The sequence below is a fragment of the Equus przewalskii genome, chromosome X (genome assembly GCF_037783145.1).
Source record: "Equus przewalskii isolate Varuska chromosome X, EquPr2, whole genome shotgun sequence".
NCBI lineage: Eukaryota > Metazoa > Chordata > Mammalia > Perissodactyla > Equidae > Equus > Equus przewalskii.
The window spans coordinates 32,510,362-32,521,911 of record NC_091863.1 but is presented as its reverse complement, the minus strand read 5'-3'; the positions used below and the strand labels follow the sequence as shown (position 1 = coordinate 32,521,911).

Here is an 11,550-nt window from a genome sequence, read left to right as displayed (position 1 = left end):
GAAAGCAACACAGCAGGCTGCCAGAAGCTGAAGCGGGGGAAACCAGAGGGCCACGGTCATTGTACCAAGGACCTTTCGATGGCGGAGCTTTCCCGTTTCTCAAACCTGGGTCCCCCTGCTGGCCTCCATTCGGCCTACCAGCGGTCACTCTCTCCAGGATGCCTTGTGAGACCACACCCGGTGCCTCACAGTCAACGCACCTCTTGCAGTCCCTGAGGAAGATTCTGACTCCATGCTCTTGCTTGGCCTCATCTGTGTGCTGGCTTCTGAGCTATCGGCCACTGATAAAGACTAAGCTAGGTCCAGCTGGCTGTACTTTTGAACAAACACATCTGCCTGGAGGGTTTTTTTTGCTTTTTTGAGGAAGATTAGCCCTGAGCTAACATCCGCTGCCAATCCTCCTCTTTTTGCTGAGGAAGCCTGGCCCTGAGCTAACATCCGTGCCCATCTTCCTCCACTTTATATGTGGGATGCCACCTCAGCATGGCTTGATGAGCAGTGTGTAGGTCTGTGCCCAGGATCCAAACTGGCGAACCCCAGACTGCCAAAGTGGAGTGTGCAAACTTAACTGCTGTGCCACGGGGCTGGCCTCCTGAAGGGGATTTTGAAGGGGGAACGAGGGGAAAAGAAGGTGCTGTAGCGTTGCATGGTCATGGATTATAGCATAGGACTCAATCTTCCTCCCCAAGCTCGGAGCAGGTCGTACAAAGCTTGTTTGGGGGCAGTTTGATCCATGATTATCCTTTCGAGTGGCCTGCTTTCACTAAAGGCAGCTCCCTCGGAATCACCCTCCATGGGCCCAGCTTCCTCAGCCCCCGTGAAAGAAGAAACTGGGCTGTTGAACCTCTGTCTTTTGTTCCCGGAAGGCTGAGAGGAGGAGGGCAGTGCTGGCCAGCGCCCAGGGAAGGAGGCTATGTCTCACACGCTTTCCCTTCCAGCCTGCCTCCTCCTACCCAGTGGCAGGGGGGCAACGTTCTTAATGATAATTTTTAAAAAGTGTCAGGCCTCCGCTCATTTGCAAATCATTGTGTCTAATTTGCATACCAGATCCAGGAGGCCCCAACTCCCCATATGGAAAATGGAACACAGTATAAATAAGATAAATGGATTAGGTCAGCTGACTGCAACTGTGGCCGCAGCCGACCCACAGGCGCAGTGCGCACGAACTACAGAGGAGGTTTGTCAATCAGGCAATTTATTCCGATCCTGGAGGTGGAGGAGCAGGATGTGCGTGCACGCACGCACACAGACTCGCCGACAATCCCTGCTGGGAAATAGGCCATCAGGCAGTCCCTGCACGGTGCTGGCGTGGCCTCTAAGCCCCCAGTGGAGGCGAGGGGAAGCTCGATGCTCCAGGAGACCACCCGTCCTCAAGGACCACCGTCAGAAAGAAGGTTTGTGTCTGCAGGCCGTGGGTGGTCGATTGAAAGCCAGTCTCCTTGAACTTGATGACATAGTGAGAGAACCGTTGCTGGAAGGAGGGGGCTGGGGACCTTTCAGGTCTTCTCACCTTGTTCTCAGAGGCCCTGCCATCCTGGGGCAGTGGTCTAGGCCGGCCCAGCGTGGGCAGCGGTATCTGGGGACACAGGAAGTTTTGGCTCCTTCTCAGCTGCAGAAACAATTATCCTGGCAGCTGGCCACTCGCTCCTGCCCGCCTCTCAGCCCCCTCCTCAGCCTGACACATGAGTCTCCACGGCTGACCCACACCCTTTCCGGACACAGGCCATCCATCACCGCAATGCCATCTAGGGCAGTAGCAGGCGGCTCGTCCTTTTTATCAGCGCGACTCAGGAAGCAAGGCGCGGGCGATGGCTGCTGCAGTGGGATTAATATAATGCGTTGCGCGCACCTTTTGCAATTAGTTAATGGCTTGGCTATGTGGGGTATGCTTCTTGGGCCTTCTGTCTTGGGATTAATGATCTAAGACGACAGATGGAAAGTTAAAATTGCCCAGGAAAAGAAAACAAGCTTGGGGGTCGGGGGAGGAGTGGCAAAAGTGGTTCCACTCCTGGGGGGGGGGGGCGGCAGTGGGGACAGGAGAAATGGCATTGGGTCAGTGAGGAGGGAAGGAGTTTGATCAAGGAAGCATCCCAGAGATTGCTTTACGAACTGGAGTTTTACAAAGAGCTGTAGGACAGGCGTGTGTGTGTGTGTGTTCACACGTGTGTTTGGCATATATGTGTATGCATATGTGATTATGTGTGTGCATTTATGTATGTGTGTGGACGTGCACGTGTGTGAGGGTGTGTATGTGTCTGCGTGTGCTCCTGTCTATGCAGTGCTGACTGCGGGCTGAGTGGTGTGTGTGGTCTGGGTTCATGTATGGTGTATCTGTGGTATGCATTTCCGTGCAGCGTGTGCATGTTTGTGATATGTATGTGGTGTGTGTGGGTGTATGTGTGTCCAGGCTGGGTCTGGACATGCAGAGACTGGGCAGGCTCCGGCTCGGGGTTGAACCCCCCAGGCCCTTCCTTGCTGGCCGCACTCTCCCTCCAGGGTCCCTTTCTGTCCCCAGAGGGCTGTCCGGGTTGTCTCCCTCTCCCAGGCTCCTGGGGCTCAGCCCGCTGCCCTCTCTCCATGGTAGGGCACCCTCCTTCCCCCAGGCCAGGCTGCAAAATGAGCCACAGTCTCCCCTCTTCCTCCTTTGCTCTCCTAGAAGGAACACCTACAGAACCTTCTGGTGTCAGGGTTTCAAGGCCAATCACATTGCAGGATAGGAGGGGCCCGAGGAAGGAGTAACCAGGCTGCAGCAAAAGATGGTGGTGTTGGGGCCCGCCCGGTGGCGCAGCGGTTAGGTTCGCACATTCTGCTTCAGCGGCCCGGGGTTCACTGGTTCGGATCCTGGGTGTGGACATGGCACCGCTTGGCAAGCCATGCTGTGGTAGGCGTCCCACATATAAAGTAGAGGAAGATGGGCATGGATGTTAGCTCAGGGCCAGTCTTCCTCAGCAAAAAGAAGAGGATTGGCAGCGGATGTTAGCTCAGGGCTAATCTTCCTCAAAAAACAAAAACAAGTGGAAAACAAAAAAGATGGCGGTGTTTATGATCTGGAAAAAGATTGGGGAGATCAGCCCAGAAATAACACAAGTGGGAACTTCAGAAAGAGTCAGTTTCTCCAAATTCAGTCTGCAACCGGGCGCCTCTGGGGCCAGGAGTGCAGCGATGCCCCTGTGGGAGGGGCCTGGAGCAGAGCAACCGCATCTTGTTTGGGGGCAAAGGCACTAGAATGCCCTCTCTTGGCTACTTGTTATTATATGTCTGTCCTTCCCCCATTAATCTTTTTCTTTATTTTATTTTATTTTATTTTATTTTTTATTTTTTTAAAGATTTTATTTTTTTCCTTTTTCTCCCCAAAGCCCCCTGGTACATAGTTGTATATTCTTCGTTGTGGGTCCTTCTAGTTGTGGTATGTGGGACGCTGCCTCAGCGTGGTTTGGTGAGCAGTGCCATGTCCGCGCCCAGGATTTGAACCAACGAAACACTGGGCCGCCTGCAGCGGAGCGCGCGAACTTAACCACTCGGCCACGGGGCCAGCCCCTAATCTTTTTCTTTTTTAAAGATTTTATTTTTTTCCTTTTTCTCCCCAAAGCCCCCCAGTACATAGTTGTATATTCTTCGTTGTGGGTCCTTCTAGTTGTGGCATGTGGGACACTGCCTCAGTGTGGTTTGATGAGCAGTGCCACGTCCACGCCCAGGATCTGAACCAACGAAACCCTGGGCTGCCTGCAGCAGAGCGTGCGAACTTAACCACTCGGCCACGGGGCCTGCCCTGTCCCCCATTAATCTTTTATTACAGGCATCTCAGCCAAGAACCTTCATCTTTCTAGGTTCTACTTGGTTTTCAGAGCTTCTCTTGTGTCTGCTGTTTCTTAAAAATCACCAGCCTGAAATAATCCTTGTGCCAAAGAGGCAGATTTTGGGGTGACAAATTCTGCCCCCCTACAGGGCCAGTGGGACACAGTTGCCTCCTGAGAGTCACAATAATGGAAACCAGAGGAGTCCAACCTCAGCTTCATGATGGTGATGGTGGTGGTGGGTAATTCTCTAAGGTGGCCACCCCACCCCTGGGGCGTAGGGGCTGGCATTGCCCCAGCTGGACTGAAAGTGGGAGTGACGCTGGAGAGCCACACCCTAGATGCCCTGCACCCTCCTTGGCAGGGGCTGAGCAGATTCCATCTCCTTCCACCCAGGAACCATGAGAAGACTGACTCCCTTTTGAACTGAGAAGCTTCCCCTTTTGTGGTGTCAAGTTTAGGAATCACCAAGTGGAAGATAATTTCTCCTAAGCCCCATTTCAGTCAAGACTCCTCAGGTTGCTTGAAGGAACAACTCAATTCAAATTAGCTAATGCAGAACAGGCAATTTTAGTTTTATGTAACTGGGATAGTTTGGAGTTCAGGCATAGCTGGATCCAGGGGCACACATCATATTGTCAGCTCTCTCTCTCTCTTCCATTATTCTTGACTCTCTTTCTCTTCACATTGCCTTCATTCTCTGCTGCTGCACACAGCTGTCTCCATGCAACACAAGAAGCTGCTGCCTTCACAGCCTTCCAGTTTTGCCACCTCATGGAAATAGAGCTTCTCTTTTCCATGCAGTTGTGTGCTGGTAAATGTTTAACGATTGGCTCTCCAAATAAAACAGCTCTGATTTGTAGTATTTGCCAATTTCTCCATGGCACAAATATTCTCATGGTGGTCAATTTCAAGCTACCCAAGAGTGGCACATCTTTGACTCTCATGAGCTGGTGGGAGGGAGGCTCCAGCACATTGCTGCTCTAGTGTCTGCACGCCTATGCCAGGAAATCAGTCTGGTTGCCTCTGCTTGACACTCAGGCCAAGCCCTGGACTGAGCCCTGTATCCAGGGGAATGGGCTGTGATGATTGCCCAGGATGTGCTGTCTTCCTGCCCTGTGGCTGGGGTTGGGGAAAGGGCACAGGGTGATGGGACCATGAACCAGACTAGAACTGCATAAATTGGGAGTGGGGATCCCCAGAAGAAGGGGTGCAAACAACATGTGTTCCCGGGAGGCCTTTTCCGCTGCTGCCACTCCCTGGGGCATCTCATATATTACTCTGGCAGCTGCTTAGGGAAGACGGAAGAGAGGAGCTGCTGTTGGAGTGACATCCTCAAAGCAGGGAGCCGAGAAGAGGGATGGTCAGATGAGGCGCTGGGCGAAAACAAGAAGGGGACAGGCAAGCAGCTCTTGAATGGGTCTCAGCTCCTCAGGGCACTGAGGAGGGGACACGGTTGACCCAGTCTGGCAGGGACCAGCAGCATTCTGTGTTCATTTCGTCTAAAACAAAGATGTCAGAGGAAGCTGCAGACTGGCAGGGCTGCCTGCAGAGAGGCAATGTCGCGTGACCAGGAGCTGTGACCTCCTGGCCTGAGCACAGGATGTCGCAGGGCCCCAAGGAGTGGTTGACTCATCTTCCCCCAGGAAACGGGCAGGCATCCAGGTGCAGTTAATCAGCGTGTGTGTTTTCACGCACGTGGGTGTGCCTGTGCGCATGTGGTGTTAACCGTGGGCAAGCAGGCAGGACCGAGTGTCTTAACAGGGATCAGGCAGGAGACGGGGCCTGGAGGGAGTAAGCAGTGGGGGAGTGAAGCCAAGGCGAGGGCAACCCATCTGGCAGCGTCCAGGGAGGGGAGCTGCGGCTGGCTGCCCTCGATGGTCCTGAGCTGCCCGTGGTGCTGCCGGCCATGGAGCTGTCCTGGGACAGAGTGGACCCGGTGAAACGCTAAGTACAGAAGAAGGGAAGCTGCTCTCCAGAAATCTCATGTTTAAAGCAGTGGATCTCAAAGTGTGGTCCTCAGATTGGCAGCATCGGCATCACCTTGGAACGTGGTAAGATGCAAATTCTCAGGCCCAACCCCAGACCTCAGAATCGGTCGCTCCACGCTCCGGGGGTGGGGCCGGCAGTGTGTTTAACAAGCCCCAGGGGACTGGCAGGCACACTCCAGCGTGAGCGCCCCTGTTGTACAGGAACACTTGATGCCTCGAAGCATCTCAGGAGCAAACATCATGGGGTAGGGGTGTGCTGTTTGTCCTCTGTCTGCCCTCCAAGATCCATTCTCAACTATTTTCCACCATGTTCTGTGTCCTGGAGCCCCAGCTCTGTGGGCTGACTCTCTGAGCTCCATGCCAGCTGACTTTCTATTGGGCTTGGCCGATGCGGAACAGCAGATCTGAGGCAGGAAGAGAGAGGTCGGAGCATTTCTCCTTCGCCCTCTCCCCACTCCCCTCCCTGCTATGAGGCAGGTCATGTTCCTCCATCATTGCCGCTCCCACTGGAGACCCCCCCTTTAAGGTTCCACCTCTCCCTGGGCTCCCATATAAAACCAGTCCCTCCCCTCGTCTCTAAGAGCGCTAACGGCTTCCGGGTGTTCCTTGTTTCCGGGTGCCTCAATATGCCCGCGTGGTTCCTGTCACCTGTCACTACTTCTGGATGTGTACCCTCCATCAAAGACTGTTTATCTGCCTCTCGGAGGGTGAAGGCTGTCTCCCGGCAGCACCTGACTGATAGCAGACAGACGTGCTGATACTGGTGCTGATGCTGTCCCCAGCCGGCCTTCTGGAGATGACAGTTCATTTCTCTGGAGCTCACAGGAGAAGAGAAGGAACGGTGGCAGGGAATGTTCTCAGTGCCCGCCACCATAGGGACTGTAATTTCCAGTTTAACAACAATGAAATGAAAGCTTCGGTCCAACAACTGGTAGAGGCAGAGCCAGGACTGAATTCATGTCTGTCTGGTTCCGAAGTCTGCATTTTCCACAACAGAGGGTGCTTCCCCATAGATTACAACAAATGCCTGGAATCTTCTGATGGCAAGATGATGCTTTCACGATAGATACAGACCCCAAAGACCAGGGCTATTCTGAAATGCCATAGGGAAGATGCTGCTTCTCAGCGTTGGCCAGTGGTTTCGGTTGGCATCAGCAGGTTAAGGGAAGACGGGGGAGGGCACATCCTTTGAGGTCCTCGAGGGCCCACGCGCTGTGCGTCACTTGGTCTACATTGTCTAGTGTCACTATCAGGGAATCCAAGGAGGTGGCGATTACTACCTACTTCACAGATGAGAAAATTGAGGCTCAAAACGTCAAGTCATTTTTGCAATAGCAACCCTCTCTCCCAGCCCCTTTCCATCCTCCCCGGTGCTCATCAGCATCTGACAGTCTATCTTTCACTTGTTTATTGTTTGTCTCTCCTACTAGAATGTAACGCCACGATCAGGGATTGTTGTCTATTTTCTTTCCCACAGCTGCATCCCTCGGGCTAGAAGGATGCCCGGCACACAGTCAGCACTCCATAATTATTGGATGTGCCAGTGAAGGTATGTTACAGAACCAGTAAATTGCAAATCTGGATCGAAATCCAGGACTCAAAAGTCAAGTTTTCTGCATTATTACCACCCTGCTTCCCCTCCAATCAATACCTAGGAATGTACACTTATTGAGCACCGACTGTGTGCCTGGCTCTGTTGTTGCTGCGTTTGCACGCACATCTATGATAAGTGTTCTTTATGTTCTTCTGTAACTTAACATTTTTTCTAAAAGTTTTCAGAGTCTGATTTCTTTTTCTGAGCTGATTTTCATGTGGTTTGCCTGCTGTGCTTGTTGGGTGGTGATTTTGCTTCTTGCCCCCCATCAAGGGCCTGGGGCCATCGAGTCATCCAGATGAGTGAGTCATTCATTATGCTTCACCTCCTCACTCCTAAAGAATTCACCATTTCTCTTCAAAGTGATGCCATGTCAGCCGTACAACTGTCTCCAGTAGAGTGGCCAAAGGCACAAAGGTGGTGACAAATGGCCCTCCAAACCCCAGCCTGTGACCACAGGCCTCAGATCGCCTGGGGATCCTTGCTACCTCTTGTATCATGGTGGTGGCCGCTGCCCTGACCTACTGTGCCAGGCACAGCCCAGCGATGCCCGGCTCATTTTCCTTAAATGCCCACGAGGGCAGGGGTCATGTCTGCGCGGCAATGCTTGCCGTAAGTGGGGCTCAATAAACGCATGTGGACAAATGAATGAACGATATGATTGAATGATCACAGCAACATTGTGCATTATCATCATCCCCATTTTACAGAGGAGGAGACTGAGGCTCACTGCAGTGAACCAGAGGATTGCTGAGTTCCTGGCTGCCCTCTTCGAGCTCCAGCATAGAATCTCTACACATTTTGAATATTTCGGTTTAGGATTTGGACAAAAGATCCCCACAATTACCTTCTCTCCCTGTGTGGTGTTGGAACTTCCTTCAAATGTAGCTAACCAGGAACTTGGGCGATAAGAGGCTCTCAGCTAGAGGAAAAAACATGATTCGGCAACTCGCTTCTGGAAATACGTGCTCCTACCCCTCCCACTCCAGCAAAACGCCGGGGGCAGACCCGGGAGTGGAAAGTTGCCATCTTCAGTTTGATGGCTTTGCTGGGACGTGCTATAGGATGGCCTGCCCGCCACGTGGCAGCCCCAGCCACAGAAGGTGCAGCCTACCTCTTGGGGTCAGGTGTGGGAGACGGGGGCCAGTCTCCTTCTCAGATCACCTGGACAGAATCCCAGTGAGCCGGAAATTCTGGGGCTGAGTAGAGGGCTAAATCTAATCTAATTCGTGTCTCTGTCACAAAGTGTGTGTCTCCATCACAACCCCGGTCGTTTAAGAAGGAAAGAAACTTAAAACCACCAAACCCCTCTACTGAGCAAGTTAAGGAGACTCAATAAATTAAAGTCAGAATCTACAAGTTGAGTGACTAAGGGTGTAATTCCTCACATTCCATTAGGAAGGGCCTAACCTCGGGGTTCCTTTAAATGATGAAGCCCCGCCCCCCTCACCTCCAGGTCATTCAAAATACAATTGTACATTTATTCACTCAACATTTACTGAGTTTTTATCATATGACAGACACTGGGCTAGGTGCTGGGGATTCAGAAATGAGATAAAATGTAATTTACACCATTTAAAAAAGGTATCTGTGATGGTTAATCGTAGGCATCTACTTGAATGGGATGTCCAGATATACAGTCAAACGTTATTCTGGGTGTTACTGTGAGGGTGTTTCTAGATGAGATTAACATTTAAATCAGTAAACCTTGGCTAAAGCAGATTGTCCTCCCTAACATGGGTGAGCGTTACCCAAACAGTTGACGGCCTGAATAGAACAGAAAGATTGGCCTTCTCAGCAAGAGAGAATTCTCTAGCAGACGTCTTGGACTTCATCTGCAACGTTGGCTATTCCTGCCTGAGGACCTTCAAACTGGAACATTGTTCCCTTCCTGGGTTTCCAGCCTGCTGGTCCACCTTGCAGATTTGACTTGCCAGCCTCCATAATTGCACGAGCCAATTCCTTATAATCTCTCTCTCTCTCTCTCTCTCTATAAAACCTCTTTCTTTCATTTCTTTGGAGAACTCTAATATTCACTGTTATGTTCCTTCTTGCTCTTCTGTCTATCCCTTAAGTTGATCAGAAATTATTTCAAGTGGCTGACATTAACATATACAATAACCAAGATGAAATAAAATGGATTAGGAAAATGGATTAGGGATTGCCCTCTTAGCATCCATTTATGAGAGCTATAGTCCCCCAAACTCAAGCCAATACCTACTGCAGGGCAGCCATTCGGTGCTAGATGAGCCCACCCCTGCCATAGCCGATTGGCCCGAGGTTGGCCATCTGCCCTGATTGGGCCAAGCAGAGCTGTTCCCTGGGAGTTTTAAACCTGGAGTGGGAGCAAGCATCAGGTCAGCCAATGGAGGCTTCAAGAGGTAAAGCTCAGGAGCCACCAGTGACCATGTTTCCACCCCGTGGGGAAAGCCGGGCTGCAGTGAGAGAGGGGCATTGAGGAGGAAGTGAGAGAGAAGTCAAGATGACTGATGGGGGGGCGATCGAGTGGTCCCTTGCTCCAGCTGTTCCTGGTCTGACCACATTCCTCTTTCATGGGACACTCTAGTATCCTTATCATAAATCTCCCTTTTTTTGCTTAACATAGTTCAAGTTCGTTTCTGTCACTTTCAACCAAATCATTCTTTTAGACTGAAGGAAAAACAGAAAGGAAACTGAAAAATGAAGCTAGGGTTAAGGTTAGCAGATGAACTTGAGGCTCTGTGGCTCCACAGACGTGATAGAACTGGGCCACACGGTCAGCCCTGAGCTTTCCGGAGGCCAGTCCAAAGTGGGAGACAGGATTTATAAGATTCAGTGTCTACACAAATCAAAAGAAACCAAATGGTCCGAAGCAACACTCATCATGGTATAATACTGAGACCAGATGGAGACTTTTTGGGGGGATCTTTTTAGAGAGGGCACTAAGCAATTTGAAAGTGGTTCTCAAAGTGTTGTCTGGACCAGCAGCAGCATCATCACCTGGGAACTTGCTAGAAATGCATAATCTTTTTTTTTTTTTTTGTAAGGAAGATTAGCCCTGAGCTAACCCTGCACCCGGGATCCGAACTGGCGAACCCCGGGCCTCCGAGAAGCGGAACGTGCGCACTTAACCACTGTGCCACCCGGCCGGCCCCAGAAATGCACATTCTTATGCTTGTACTCTGAGAGCGGGGCCCAGTAATCTGTGTTTAAATAAGCTCTCCAGGTGATTCAGAAGCACGCTGATGTTTGAGAAACACTCCAGTATGATAAGCAATGTTTCCACAACATCCCATCCCAACAGCCCGCACTGTAGTGGGCTTTATAGGGCTCTCCCTCATAAGAGCGCTCAATGATTGCAGTGGATGTCTCCTGGTTTTGCCTGCCCTGCAACACTGTTCCAGCTGCAGGACCCCTCCTCCACCATCCTCTGTGGTTTAGGAAAAAAAAAAAAGGTCAGTCATAAAGCCCTACCTGCATGTGGGCCATGGGATGGTCATGTGACCCAGACCTAGCCAATCCTAAGACCCTCTCCTCTGGTCCAAAGTGACTGAACCAAGGGGATCATATGACTCAAGCTGGGCCAATCAGGAGCCCTTAATGAGATCTGAAAAATAAATGGTGGTGGAGAGCAACAGATCTTTCTTTTCTGATACCAAGTAGAAAGGGAGAGAGAGTCAAAAAAGAGAGAGAGAAGAGATTGCTTTGATAACTTCTGTGCTCCTGGCCCTCGAATCCATGCCACCCAGTGCCTCTCACTGCAGAAAAGCCCTAAGACTTTCCCGACTGGACTCAGGCCAGAGATGCAGCATTGTGAGTCTGCGGCTTCCTGGGGAAACTGACGTTCCGGCGCCTGGTACCCTCTGGCTGGCTGTGGGAGAGGAGCCATGTGAGTGTGGGCTTCTGGGTACATCTTTGGAGGAGCCGGGATGGGTCTGGAATAGAGGGGCAGAGTCTTCTTCATGGAGGACCCCCTGTTGACTTGGAATCTAGCCAGGAGTATATTTTGCCACAAGTTGCTCTCAAAAGGGCTGCAGAACCAGGGAGTTCCGTGGTTCCGAGTTCAACAGCCTGTGAGCTTTTGACTGAAATGGACATCTGCTTTAGAAATTGTCCAGCCTCAAATTATTATAGCCTGACCCTTCGGCAGAGGGGATGAGTGGGAGGGCCCTTCACCTTCATCAATTCTCAA

At 51.4% G+C, this 11,550-nt stretch overlaps 1 long non-coding RNA gene across 1 annotated transcript; it reads left to right on the top strand.

Annotated features, from left to right (window-relative positions):
* The first annotated feature begins 1,105 nt into the window (after positions 1 to 1,105).
* LOC139080894 (uncharacterized) lies at positions 1,106 to 8,740 on the top strand. The gene is made up of 3 exons (XR_011535699.1): positions 1,106 to 1,394; positions 7,263 to 7,334; positions 8,090 to 8,740. It is a non-coding gene; the product is annotated as an uncharacterized lncRNA (long non-coding RNA).
* The last annotated feature ends 2,810 nt before the right edge of the window (positions 8,741 to 11,550 follow it).